The sequence below is a fragment of the Protopterus annectens genome, chromosome 14.part0 (genome assembly GCF_019279795.1).
Source record: "Protopterus annectens isolate FY-2018-M chromosome 14.part0, PAN1.0, whole genome shotgun sequence".
NCBI classification, from domain to species: Eukaryota; Metazoa; Chordata; order Ceratodontiformes; family Protopteridae; genus Protopterus; species Protopterus annectens.
The window spans coordinates 647,087,412-647,102,840 of record NC_056748.1 but is presented as its reverse complement, the minus strand read 5'-3'; the positions used below and the strand labels follow the sequence as shown (position 1 = coordinate 647,102,840).

Genomic DNA, 15,429 nt, shown 5'->3' with positions numbered 1-15,429 from the left:
ATATAAATAACATACATTGGCATGATCAATTCATATCCCAGTGTATTGCTCACCTCTTGAGCAAACTTCCACTATTTGTCAAGTAGAGTAGCATACTTGCCATTTTCAAGCATAAATAACAGGATGAGCAGCCTACAACTCTTTCTCTGGCTATCTTGTCCTGCTCTACATGAGGCTAGAGGGAGCTTTTGGATAGGCTCGTAATGGCTTTCAGACTGATTGCCTAGTACAATGGACAATCTAAGCTAATCATGAATATTAGTTTTTGATGAGTGCATTTTATATAACTGGATGTACAAGTAGCAATAAGACTCCCTAATGTCAAAAATTAAATAAAAGAAAAAACAATAAAATTAAAGATAAAGAATAAATAAAAAAGAAGTAAAATAATTCCTTCAATCAAAACTGAGGAATAGGTTTCAACATATTAGCAGGTCAGTGAGATTTCAAACTTTGTCAATTGTTCATGTTATTCTTTTAGAGATTCAAAATCTAAAGATACTTTTATGCAACCTTCAATTTAGCTAAGAGCAAAACACTCCGTTTTATATCTTTTTGCCATAATTACAGCCATATTTTTGAAAGGATTTTTGTAATCCTTCCACAGGTATGTCTGTGCAAACCAATATTTGTTCTCTTTTTAAATACATTATCATGTTTTAAATTGTTTCAGTTAAATATTTTCCTTAGCTGAGATTTTGAAAAAATGTGCCACTCTAGGTGTGGGATTGTGATAATATGCACAGTGAAAATAGTCCAGCAAGTAATGTTGGTTTGCTTCATCCAGTGAAATGTTCCTTATACTGGCCAGAACTTTGTATCTTACTGTCTCCAATCCATAATGGTTATCCTGCACTTGAGGTGATTCAGTAAACTTCATCTTTATATCATAAATGCATTTTCAAGTTTGGAATTTTACTGTGCAGGACTTGATGTTTCTTAATATCCTTGTCACCATCATTTACTTGAGCTGTCTGGACGTCACAGGTAGCTAGGTAGCTTTGCTTCTATTTCTGTTCTGTCAGCATAAATATTTCTACTGTCTCACAAAGCTGCTTTTATTGGTCAGTTACTACAATATCAGGTTACCAGTCACAGTCAAGTGATGTAATGTAACATTTGCTTACACTACAGATTTATTCTTATGTTTTCTAACAGCTACCACGTCTTTGCTAACCTAGAAGCAATTGCTTTCATGTTTATTGGTCTGTTACATTTGTGTAGGTTTATTCTGTGGTATACCAGGCATTTTTCTTTCCAGGGAATTACTTCACTGCTGTATGGAAAAGATTCTGTTTTTTTTTTTTGGTTTGACTAACTCTGTTACATTTGGTAATTTATCTCCATATAGAGTTACGCTGTCATAGTTCTTAGACATTTCAGCAGTAACATATGGACTGTAATACTCATATGGACTGTAATACTCACTAAAGGAAGTTCTGTTTTAGCACCTTGAAGTTTCTACCTGTTTGCATCTTACCAACATTGACTCTCTGAGGTTTTGGCATGCAGGTGAATACAGAAGGAGTTTTCCAGCATTAGAGGTCACTCCTTGTCGGCTCCCTGCACACACAGACTCAGAAGCCACTAACTGGTGTACTGCATTTTGATCTCTTCCTTGAGTAAGAATCAGTGCATTGTGTAGACTTGCATTTCATACAAATGAATGACTCTGTGTAATACTAGATGAATGTCTTGGAGGTGGTGGAAGGATAGTTATGTACTTCTACTATTACTGTACACAGACTGGAGAACTCAGTGCTTTATGCAAGGACCACAGCAAAAGTCTGACATTTTTACAAGCCTGCAGGACAACTAATAGTGGATGGCACCAGTAATGGATGTTGGGATAAAGATGTTGGGAGGCCATCATGAAATGGATGTGTAGGCATGTGCAAGTGTCAAAAATAGGCATTTCATGGGATTGGAGTGGTAACTGCAGGATATACACATTTATGTTGTTCTGACTGCATAAACACACACCTCTCAGTTGATGACTTGTGAGAACAGACAATATCTAAGGACATAGACTGGAAAACCCAGTACTTTACTCAAGCACCACGGCACTAGTCTGACTTTTACAAGGCTGCAGGACAACTTATAGTGGATGACACCAACACTGGATCTTGAAGAGAAGATGTTGGGAGGTCTGCATGAAATGGATATGTAGGCATGTTCAGCTGTCAAGATATTTCAAGTTTTGCATGTTCCTAGAGTATGCAATGTGTAGTACTTGGTGGTTGTGCTCCAATGTGCAGGCATACTTTCAGAGACAGCTTTACAAACTATATACAAACAGATGTCCACATTACTACAAGTATTGGAAAATCTAAATGTGTATTATTCCTAAAGATGTGTATGGTATATAACACACCATTTGTTATTAATTTATGTAGTGCAGTTGCTATATGTATTTGTGAATAAGTACTGACAGACCAGGGTTGCAGTGCATGGGGGGAGTAACAGATGACCACATTGTAAATATGTGAGAAAAAGAATCTATAGCTGCTAAAGATGCCTCAGGCCAAAAAAAGAAACGTAGAAATGTTATCCTGAGTTCACCACCATGGTCTCACATTCACTAAGAGCTCTCCATTAAAAAAAACTGTATAAAAACACACTCTTTTAATAATTTGAAATTAAAAATGATAGACTAAAAGTAAACAAGCAAAGGCCTCATGAACAATAAGCACTTTTGGCAAAATAGCCTTCTTTAGATCGTAATATTCTGTGGCTTTGCTATAGTAAGCTATATTAATGTTAACCAATCATTTGCTTATAATAGTGACATCTTTTTCATAGCCAATCATGTTACCACCAATGGGCTGAATGAAATTGGGCCAAGCCCCTACTTTTTTATCCAATAGTTAGATGTTTATTTTTCAAGACCGGCTTTAAGGGAACCATGGTGTTTAAACCTGGATGCCTGTTAGCCTTTACGTTCACAATCCATTTTATTTCACTTAATTCAGTCTAATTATGGACCTCTCCTCCTCTGTTGTTAGATGGAAGGAATTCTGTGGCTTTGAAGACAATTTTATGAGTAGAATGAGACACAATATGGTTTGCTAGACTGATTTCCTGATCCTTGTGAGAAATGTCCCTTATATGTCATACTATTCTGTTCTTAAACTGCTGATCAGTCTTCCCTATATAAAAGGTGGTGCAGTCATGGCAGGTGGCCAAATACACCAGATGTTGACTATTACATGTTGTCAACACTTTAAAACAATAAAGTGTATTAATCACAGGATGCCTAAATGTATTGCTACTGTCAGTGTATTGGCAAGCTTTGCATCTTCCACATTTGTGAGTGCCTTGACTAAGGATATTCTTACTTTTAGAGAAGCCATCTTTGTCACATAGTAGTCCCTTTAGGTTTTACTTGTTTTTAAATAAGAATCTTGTTTTTTCACCCACAATATTCTTATTTTTTTCATCTTCAATAAGGATTGGCCAAAACCTTTTGATTATTTCACAGATTTGCTTGTTGTCTGTGCTGTATGTAAGGGTTCAATTAACCCTATTGCTACTATTTTCTTTTCTGTCATTATGTCATGTTGCTTGTTCAGTCAGTGCTGAATTTGAAAATATGGATACCTTTTCATTTGTCTTATCCTTTTTGAGTTGAATCTTGAGGTTAGTCCCTTTTCATTGTAACCTCTGTTTCACAAATTCTCAAGTAATAAAGCACATTCTTTATGCACAGACAGTAATATTTTTGAAAATCTGGATATCCGGGTCATCTGATTTTCCATGATATTCCTAAATGTAAATCCCAGGTGCATGCTACTCCTGTGCAAATAATTATTCTTCCACATACTTTTTTGATGTATCATAGTATGCAGTCCAATGTTTGGGTCTAATGATAGGCCACTATCCAAAAAGTCAATATTTGTCCTTGAATAATTTACTGTACATTTTAGGAAGACTGTAGAAGAGTTCAGATAGTCAGTGAATGACAATAGCTCTTATTCATTGCCTCTCCACAAAATAAATATGTCATCCACAAAATGACCATAGTGGAAGATGTTATCAATCCAGGGATTGGCATCATTTAGAAAATGTTGTAATTCCCACTGTGCTAGCACCCAGTTCGAATAGCTATTGGCACATGGTGCCCATGGCTACTCCCCAAATTTGTCAATAGTATGTTTTGCCATATACAAAGATGTTATTCTCTAGTATTAACTCAAGTAGGCAGCATATCAAGTCTTAAGTAAAACCCCAGATTAGAAGAAAGTGGCTACTCCCCAAATCTGTCAATAGTATGTTTTGCCATATACAAAGATGTTATTCTCTAGTATTAACTCAAGTAGGCAGCATATCAAGTCTAAGTAAAACCCCAGATTAGAAGAAAGGTTCCTAAGGGCATCAATCTCATAACCATGGGGGATGACCTAAAAAGAGATTGGTAACATCCATAGTTACTAGTAACAGTTCACTAAAGGCACTTACAGTTTGCATCTTGTCATAGAGGACAGTTAGAAATCTACCAGAATCTCTTAGGACAGTGCTAGTTTTCGTTAGCATTTGTTTTAGTTCATTCTCAACATACATAGATAGAGGTTCTGTTACCTAACCTCTACCTGCCACAATTGGTCATATTGGGGGATTGACAGAGTCTTTATGAATCTTTGGTAACGCATTTATAGCTGGAGCAGTTGGATTCAGTACTTCGAAGAAATTAAAGAGCTCTTCAGTAATACGTTTTTCCATCAATAATTCAAATAATGTGACCTGCAAATGTATGATCATCTTCTCTAGAGTGCTTTTGTTGATAATTTTATAAGTCCATGTGTCCTGTAGCATCTCTTGCATTCGATTCCTATACCAAACAGCATCCATAACAACGATGGCTCCTCCTTTGTCCGCTGGAACATCCATAACAACAATGGCTCCTCCTCTGTCTGCTGGCTTTATTACTATATCTTCTCTTTCCATTAGTTGTAGAGGAGCCTCTCTTTCCTTGTAAGTCATGTTGCGAAAAATGACCATTCTTTTTGATATTACCTTCTCTCATTTTCCCTACCTCATTTTCACAAAGACGGACAAACAATTCAGTGGCAGGATGGTTAACTGGTACAAAAGTACTGGGTTTCTTATATCTATTCCACTGATTATGCCCATCAGTTCCAAAAATAGTTTTTAAACTCACATTCCTTCCAGATAACTTGATATCAGTGACAAACTCACTCAAATCCAAGTGGAAGGATGGTATAAAGGTGAGACCTTTCCCTAAAATCTATAAACATTCATGGCTTAAGGGTTCTTGTGATAAATTCACCACCAGGGTGTTTTCCATATCTTTCAGTAATGTTTCTTCCTTTTCCTCTCTTGACTTGATTTTGTTGTTCCTGTTTACATTCCCTTTCACCAGAATTGGAAATTGGTGGAAAAAAGGAGCATGCATTGCTCCTTCTTTGGGTTTTGTACCTTTAGACATACTAGCTCCTGGTTTAGCTGTTATAACCGTAGGATTAAAAGTAGATGCATTACTTATCAAATTTGGCACCTCGCCTTCCTTTGCTAGAGTCACTCTAGTAGCCTGCACTTCTTTATTCATGCCGCTTGTATTCAATTGCATGGAAGATTTCATAGTGCTGGTTCAGCATCTATTAGGTGCTCTACCTGGCCCGGTAGTTGACCTTACTTCTTTTGGCCATTCAAAAATGTGTCCATGTCTAAAGTCCTGAAAGTCTCTAGAGAGCGTCTTAGTTTTCTGCACTTTAAGCCTATTGTCATAAATATTCAGGTTCTGTTGTAATGTTTCCAGTTTATGTAAACAGCTTTCCATTAACTCTATTCTCTCAAGTTCAGCTTCCTTTGTTTTGATTAGCTCTGCTACTTGCTCCTCTTCCAGTTTAAAATATTCAATTGATAAACGCATGTAGCTGAAGCTAGTTGCCATTTGGCAAGTAAATCATGGTAACTATTCCCATAACTTGGTAGACATTTCACCATCATGCCTCTGGGAACTACCTGAAAAGCTGCCACTGTAATCTTTTCAGCCAAAAAGCAGCGTCTTCAACTTCATGGAGCACTCTATCAAAGCTTTCAATATTCATAGTTGAATCTATAACTTCATTGCCTTCCATTTCAAAGCTTAATTGGATCAGTGGATTAGTTGATTCACCTAGAAACTCCGAAATGATTTTGCTCTTTGAAGAATCTCTGCCACTCCTGCTGCTATCCATACTTGTTAAATTACTCTCAGCCATGTGCAGTATATAGATAGAAAGCAACAAACAAGTGGATAAAAAGAATCTATAGCTGCTAAAGATGTTTAAGGCCAAAAAAGAAACAAACCTAGAAATGTTATCCTGAGTTCACCACTGCAGTCTCACGTTCAGTAAGAACTCTCAATGTAAAAACACTCGGTATAAAAACACACTCTTTTAATAATTTGAAGTTAAAAATGATAGAGTAAAACTAAACAAGTATAGGGCTCCTAAACAATAAGTGCTTTCAGCAAAATAGCCGCCTTCATGAAATGGATATGTAGACATGCTTAGCTGTCAGGATATTTCAAGTTTTGCATGTTCCCAGAGTATACAATGTGTAGTATTTGGTGGTTGTGCTCCAGTGTGCAGATATACTTTCTGAGACAGCTTTACAAACTGTCCACAGTACTACAAGTATTGGAAAATCTAAATGTGTATTATCATTCTAAAGATGTGCATGGTATATAACACACCATTTTTTATTAATTTATGTAGTGCAGTTGATATATGTATTTGTGAATAAGTACTGAGAGACTAGGGTTGCAGTGCATGGGGGGAGTAACAGATGACCAGAATGCAAATATGTGACATTGTCTTAGATAGGGCCTTCAGTTTTTCTGTTTCACATGTAGTTTTATGTCATGATCATTAAATGGACTTTAAGCAAAAGTAATACCTGCTGTTGTCCATTTTGCATAGTGCAACATCAAGCAGCTGGTTTGCACGATGGCTGGCAAAGTGTTTGTGCATGCAAGATACACATTTCTTCTGCTTTCCTTGTTTGCGCATAGTTACGCAGTGCACAAATGTGAGGCTACTTGCTACAATTATGAGAGCTAATATTGAGTAGATGAAGCACACCTGCTGCTTAGCTGACTGTGTGGCAGAAGGTGTAAATGCATTGACACATTTCTTTTTCAGCCCAGATGATAGAGAGAGTGAATCCAGGTGCATGTAATACTTTTAAATAAGTATTGATAATGCAGTAACGACTGCGGTGGTGGTGCTGCGGTAGCATTGTTGCCTCACAGTAAGAAGTTGTCCTGTTCGCTTCTCAGCTAGAGTGTCTTCTGTGTGGAGACATGCGTGAATGGACATACCTTCGTTGAAGGTTGTGTGTCAGGGCTGGCAACCCTGCACGTAAAAATCTACTGCCAGTCATTAGAGGACCGGAGTTCCGCTGTGGAGACCCCTAACCGGGAAAAGCCGAAAGACACAAACAATGCAGTAACATTTTATTTTATTCCACGTTCACTATGTGTTAGTATATTTTGACATAGCACAACATGTTTAAGAAACATTGCACAGAGATAACTGCACCACAGAAGAGCCACTCACTGTCACTTGGCATTGGTGCACAATGTTAAACTCCATGCAAACGTAAAGGCCAGAAGGGCTCCATTGTTTTTTTTTTGGTAGTTATGTGTATTGTGATTCTATTTTTTGACCAGATTATAGGTGTTAAAATTGGGAGACAGAAAAGTGATGAAATGGGGGGGGGGGGCAAGCAGGGGGATGAAAAAAGGGAAAGCAGTATAGGAATGTGCAGGAGTGAGGTAGGAAGGAATCAGAACTATCCATTTCTTTAATAGTGTAAAAAGAGAATATGTACAGAATATTAGCTGCATTTGGACTGTCATCTACACAAAGAGGGGTGACAACAGCACAATCATGTTGCATAGACAGTTGGACAAAATCAAGTGGGCTTAGAAGACTTGTCCAAAATGGAGAGCTATGTATGGAACAATTTTTTTTGTGGGACAGGTGCCCATTTGTTTGGCTTAAAGAAAGGAATGCAGGGTAAGTGGGTCAGGTAAGTTGGGATGGTTAGGAAGGAAATGTAAACAAACAGGGCAAACAAGACACAGGGACAGTGAGGGACACAAAAGTTTGGGGGACACCATAATTGGAGTGAGGGAGATGACAAAGCATGCTCATCCCCATTAACCATGGGGACAGTGAGAATATAGCCCTCATTCACAGGACTGTCATAATTGTCCCCTTACTCCTGTGGCTGCTGGAGTGCTTGACATCTTCTCCTACAGACCATGAGGGAGAGCAGGCTCTACATACAGTTTAGGCGTACACCCTTGGTGCTGTGCACAACCCTATGCACCAACCCTGGCATCTCTTGGTGGGCAGTGAAATCCTCACATCTGCCAGTACTCCCAGAGGGAACCACAGCACCAGCTGCCAGGGAGGTGCTACCTGAGGATGCAGGTAATGCAGAGGCAGCAGAGACAGTACTGCCAGGTTGGGTCCTGGATGTGCTAGAGCTGGTGGAGCAGAGGCAGGCTGACCCACTGGAGTTGGCCTACCTCACTGTGCTGTGAAGCATTTAGTAATTTGGTACAGATGGATGACATGGAGATATTTTGACGACACATAATAGAAAATAAAAAGAGATAAGGGTTGGTGAGAGAGAAAGAAAAGAGATAAAATCAGTACCATCATATTTATCGGAAGTATTATATTTAAGTATATGCCTTAACAACTACAAACTATAATTATGGGTTGGTCAAAGTACTCCTTGCAGTGTGCATATATTGCACATATGCTTGGTCCAGTTACACAGATTACAGTTAACACCAGGGCCTTTGTGCCACTTGTATTGAGTTTAATTTATGTAATATTATTAAATAAATGCAGTATTCTATAACTGTTACTTGTGGTATTTGAAATTGCAAACTCTGACTACAGTCTTGCACTTGACTCCTAAAGTTGGTTTGTGCTACAGACGTATGCATATGCACTTGCTTTTACAGTTTGGGTATGCATGTTCAGTAAGTTTTTATTTTTGTTTTCTATACAGTAGTAACAATCTTTAACTTTTAAAGCTACAATAATACTTCTCTTGTGCTGCATACATACCACTTCCTTCTGTCAGTCTCTCCAAATGGTCATCATGAGTCTGCTGATTCAACTCAGTTTCAGGATTAGTTGTGAAAAGAAAAGAAAAGAACAGAATAGCATTATGCATACCAGTCTTGCCAATAGTTCAGCTTTCTTTGTATTATAAATTCTCTTTATTAGCATACTTACACAACTGTGGGATATCACTGGTTTGAAACTCCTCCAACCACTGGTTGAGTGTATTCCTCTTCCACCTTTTTAGGTAGTTGAAATGGTGCTTACACTGCTCTCCAGCATGGGATGTCAGTTGCACTGGATACAGCCTTGGCCAGACTACTCCAAGCCTCAGACCTATACTGGGAGCCAGAATAGTCCCCTTGCAGAAGGCTTTGGCTGTGGTGCTTTACCAAGAGTCCAATATATATATTCTGGGCTCCTGAACACCCCATCTCTGTGCCCTAAGTTGAGCACCTTCCCCTCTAATGTCAGACATGTCAAATCCTAAAAGGAGAGCTATGGCAAATGATGGTTTCCCGTGAATTCCTATTATTCCATTTACTGATAGTGTGCATACCAAGAAACTATGCCAACTGAGTTTGCATGATGTTAAGTGGAAAGCAGCAGTGCCAAGCAGGGAAGAAAGCTATTTTTGAAACTGGAATGTTAATTTGACACTTGACAGTAGTTTGAGGGGTGTCTGCTGCTCTAACTGTTAAGTGAAATAACTTTGCAGATTTGCAGTGGGGGGCATAAATTTCATGACCTGATACATTTTTAGTTTGGCTTACCTCACTGGTGAGGGATTCAAACCTATTCATAAGCAACAAAACATTTTCCTCCACAGTGGTGATTTTCTATCTTTGCCACAGAAAAAGTGCTTCTCAGACATAGCCACAAATCATTCATAAATATAGATGACAGTCTGAGGTGTTAACCATATATATGTATGACATGACAAGGTTGTTGTATATAGATTCATTTGTGTATATTTTTTATTTAAGTGTGAAGGCAATCCAAGTCTGGATAGTAGAATTATACTTACAAAAATATAGTCGACAGTATATCATCAGTCATATATGTGAAATTACAATAAGTATGTCTTATCCCTCATAAATTGATATCAGCTCTACTATCTAAAGTATTATAAGTGAGATTGACTGTAATGTGAAATGGAACAGCAGTAAAAATGTCTGGAATGTCCCTTATTAGAACCCAGGACCATGTGTATGACAGCTCTACACTTACACCTGTTACCACAAAAATGTTCAAATAATACTTGGATATTTTTGTGTTCATTAGTATAAACTGAACTGTCACAATAGTAAAACTATGTTGCACTTCCTGTATTAGTGCCCAGGAGAATCTGTATTACAGCCCTACACTTACATCTGCTGCCACAGGAACAGTTAAATGACAATTGCATAATTCCCTATTCTTTCTTAAGTTCTATGTGTTAACCACCACCCAATGCCACTTGGCATATTTGTGTGGTGCAAAACAGAATTAATAGAATTTATCCATTTTAAATTGTTGACTGCGTCTTATCTACAGGTGTTGAAAAAGCTTGCTAACTCCTGTGCAACGTCATTTAGCGGCATAGCACAATAGAAAGCAAAAACTTTAACAATGTATCATTTTTTTACCTTTACACTGTCTATGCCCTGTCAACAGGTGTTCTGTCTGCTTCTTTGTGGAATAGTAGTTCAGGCTTGTGCACTGCTAAGTGTTGCACAAATGAGATAAGCACAGCTAAACCTGACATTCACTGTGTTTCTTTATTTCTATTGTTTGCACAATGCCTCACACTGCCCAAACACTGGCATTTTAAAATATAAAAAAAGGAAAATTAGTTGAAATGTAGAAAAGAAATCTATGAAATAAACACTACAAAATATCTGTTGGCACACATGAAATACTTTTGCACAGGTCTGGATTTGAACTCTCACTCCAATAAACCTTGAAAAACAGTAAGGGTGTCTTATCCTTCTTTGACACACAAACAGCTTTGTATCCAAGAACTGAAATTATTGTGCATACAAGCAACTACAACAGTATCCACAGTACTAACAAAACATATGACAGTTTGTTCATGTATTAATTTCAGATGTAGAGCACTGAGTGATCACACAACCATTTATGACTATTGCTTGCAAAAAATAAAGTTCTGTCTTCTCTCTCTGTGCTTGTTGCTCATTCTTGTGTTATCTGCACAGTAATCTGAAACATGCAGTCTGTAAGGAATTTTGTATCATTGTCCTTAAAATGGGTGAGTATGTTAAATGGCAATAATGTACAGTTGTCAACAAATGAAGGAAGGTTGGATATTACTGAACAGAAACCATGAAATATTTTCTGCTTACTTGCATTTAAAACCTTGATACAATTACTGCTACACTTTCTAAGTCTAACCTGGCTGAGACACCTACTGGAGGTAGGTCAGTCTGAATTGCTGTCATGTTTTCTTTCTCCCCATCAGTAATCATTCAAAATTGAAATCCATTATTAACCAACAGTGAGGGAGCGCCTGCACTATGTTTACATCTGATATATGGAGCCGAGAAATTGGGATTCAGCAATTCTAATGAGTTGACATCTCATTTACATCTTCGTCATGCTCACAGCCTGAATCTACACCATAAAAAGAAACTGTGTTGCTAGGGAACTTGAAGATGAGGATGGATAACACAGAAGAGGATAATAATTTGGGATATATCTGCAGAGAAGACTACTGACCTTGATAAGTATGTTTACATTTTTCAACTATATATTGCATATGCTGAAATGTCATTAAGAAAAATGTGTAAAATCACAAATTACATAACAGAATCCATTCATATGAGTGACTCACAACATTGATGATGGCAGCGTAAGTAGGTCAGTATGTCGAATGTCACGCTGAGTATTCAAATCTGGCATTATTTGACATATATCGTTTCCCCTGCACCTTTTACAACAGTAAGTTAACTTCTGGTTTTCAGCAGTATGAACGTACCGCACAACACTGTACTTCACATTCTTACAGAGGGGCAAACCCCCACTGCACCCCCCCCCCACACCCCCTGCAAATTATGTATTCCAACTTCAAGATCACACTACAGTGAGCAAAAGGATAAATTTCCCAATCGACACTTTACCACAATCTCTGTTTGTAACATCGCCCACATATCAGTGAATGCACAGTAGCATTCGCTGCACCGGACACTTGCAAACATGAAGGTCAGCAGTACGGCATTCAGGAAACTGTAATTTGACATCCCATGTTCGCCGAACCTTTATTCTTTATTTTGATAGTAAATCACTTTCTCTCTCTCTCTGTATGTATGTATATATATATATATATATATATATATATATATATATATATATATATATATATATATATGTGTGTGTGTGTGTATATATGTATGTATGTATGTATATATATATATATATATATATATATATATATATATATAATATAGATCTTTATATTAACAAACACTACTTTTATCCGTATGAATTTCTTAGATGTGTACAGATGGCATGGGCATGTTTGTCAGGGCATTTCACTTTCTCGGATGCACAGCCTTATTAACTGTCATCACAAGTGCTAATGTTACAACTGTTTTTCTCTGTACACTCTTTATTGTAATTTCCACAAATTGTAAATGTCCTATATTGTCAATGACACAGGGGTGTTAGCCTATAGGGACCTCTAGGGGAGTGCTGGCCACAGGTAGACATGACTGGCAATAGCTTAAATGGAATGTTCTGTGTTAAAATCTGTACACAGGTTTCAACAGTTTATTTGATAGCACTTTTATCATTTCACTAATGGAGTGTTAGCAGAATGCGTCATTTGCCTGTTCTTTTGGGGGTGGGGGAGAAAGTTGCATTTATGTTTTGGCACAAACAATATTTTTGCTATTGTTACTCTCCCTTTTTTGGCTCCATCCTTGCTTTATGTGTGATTGTAATATTTTATTTGAATATCTTGACTATTTTATATTTCTCCAGTGGGTAATAGTAAAATGCTACATATTGTGTGTTCTATCAAAACAGGACTTTTAGTTATGTGATACTTATGTGTGTTATCCTTCTGTTGTGTTTTAGAACACCTAGGACTATGGCACCCAGGCATCCCAATCCCCGAACCCCCCCCTTCAGTGACCCTGAGAATGAGGTAATTGTGGAAACCTTTAGACAGCATGGTGCTTTTCTGCTTGAGAGGGGATGTGCATATATGTCAGGCAGAATACAAATTTGGCAGCAGATAGTTGCTGATGTGAACTCAGTAGGTGGTCACAGCCAGACATCTGATCGGGTATGCTATAGGGCCACTGACATGATTTCATCTGCATGGAGAAGGGCAGCTGTAGTGACCTGTGAATGGATGGGTACTGGGGGGGGGCTACTACAGAGCCACCACTATCAACAGATGAAGAGTTCCTGTCCACTCTCTGGGATCCAGACAGCTCACTAGAAAGTGCACAGCAGAATATCACTGACATTAGTGCTACTGTTGTAGGGAGAACAAGTATGTCCCAGGAGGAGATTATAGGTAGGCTTATCTATCTCAGTTTTGAAATACTTCTTGTATAGTAAAATACTGACAGCAATACTTAATTTCTGTTTCACATTAAATTTGTTTGGGGAGAATAGTTGTAGATTGCTACATGATTACACATGGACTTAGGATGGACTTGTCATCCAAGTTCTTGTTAAAAGTATCGGTGATGGACATGTATAAAATGGACATATGAAGGGCAAAAAGTTTTAACCCCCTGTATTACTGTTAATTGCTATGATGGTGTCCTTACCTTTTGCTTAACTTCTTCCAGGACCATAATCCATGGGAAGCATGGCATCATCTGCACATGGTAAGTCAAATTTTTTTTTGTCAGTAATGATGAGCAGTTCAAAGAAATATTTATTTTATCCATATGTGGATATATGTGATGCAGGTGTTGGGATTGTTGTGTGTATTGCTGTACTTTCTGTAGTAGTGGCACCACTGTTAGCATACATTTGACTATAGTAGTGTAGCTATTAATTTCTTTCCTTTGGTTGTTGCTTATTATCACAGGTGATCCTGACAGTAGAAGTGTAGGACTCTTACCACCTGATGTCAGAGTATCAGCAGACTCTGATGATGATGGTGGCTAAACAGAAGCACAGTTAGGGGGGTACAGAGGTTGAATTTGACACTGAGGTTGACATTCAGCCACCCCCTGTAATTCCATTGGAGAAAGCCAGTAGGTCTCCGCCAACCCATTCCAGTTAGCCCTCTGATATTGGACAGGTGGATGGTGAGACACTCGATCAGGGAAGTGTGGTTACTGCAGCTTATGTGCCTGTTGATTCTGGCAGTAGTAAAAGTGTGGGTGAGGTGCCATGCAGGAGGGTTGTTAGGAGTGGTCGTAAGAGGCCTGCTGTCCATCCTCCGCCTTATCCACGTGTGTCTTCTTGTGCCACTCGTATGTTTAGGGCCATCATGGTGGTGCAGGCACATTCCTATATGTCCTCCAGAGAAATGCTTAGGTTTTTAGATGTGGCACAGGCTGACATGCATGACTGCCTCCACTGTGTGTGCCGAATCAATGGATCAGATGAATGACATGTTGGAGTGGGCAGTGTCTGTGATGGGTGTGATGGAATGTCTACTGGGAGGGGGACAGCATCCTCGTGGGTGTAAGTCAGTCACATCATCTGCTGTTACTGATGTGGCCATGCCTGATCATGCTCCATAGTGAGACTATTTCCACTGCCCCATTAGTGGTTGAGGTGTCTACACCCAGATGTGGCAGGCCATGAGGTTGTGGTCCTGGGCGTCCTTGTGAGGGGAGCTCATCCAGCAGACATCAGACACATTTAGGTAGCAGCAGTACATCTGGCTGTGGGCATGGACATGCCAGTGCAACTCCTGGCAGAGTCAGTTCTCGTGGTCTGGTATGGCACTATGAACTACCACCTTTGTTATGCATGGCTCACATCTGTCTGACACACAAAGATGTTGAGCTAGCACAGAGCTTGGCTGTGTTTCTACAGACACACACCAATTTCACCTGGAGGGACCCATACAGACACACACACACACACACACACACACACACACACACAACAGTTGCATGGTTCAGCCGTGAAGCTTAAAGCTCATTTTTGTCTCATTGGCCATTTGTTATTTTATCCAGATGTCTGCCTGCCCCCCTCCCACTCACAACACCCCGTGCTAGTGATGATAACTGTGCCAGATCCTTGTTTTCTGTCTTTTGGATTCAGTGATACGTAACACTGTAGCAGGCAGACAAGGGGGTAATTGGGTTTTAATGTCTAGGTTGAAATGTAATGAAATGGTGCACAAATATTTGACAGT

General features: G+C 38.7%; 1 protein-coding gene across 4 annotated transcripts in view; it reads left to right on the top strand.

Moving 5' to 3' along the window:
- The window catches only part of CABCOCO1 (ciliary associated calcium binding coiled-coil 1), an 806,689-nt gene that overhangs the window by 46,811 nt on the left and 744,449 nt on the right, over nucleotides 1-15,429 (top strand). Inside the window, exon 1 of one of the 4 annotated variants that reach the window (XM_044056393.1) lies at nucleotides 11,582-11,818. The exons of the other annotated variants lie outside the window; for them this stretch is intronic. The gene's annotated coding sequence lies outside the window, so the exon portion shown is untranslated. Of the gene's footprint in view, nucleotides 1-11,581; nucleotides 11,819-15,429 lie in introns of those variants that run through there. 4 annotated transcript variants of the gene reach the window in all.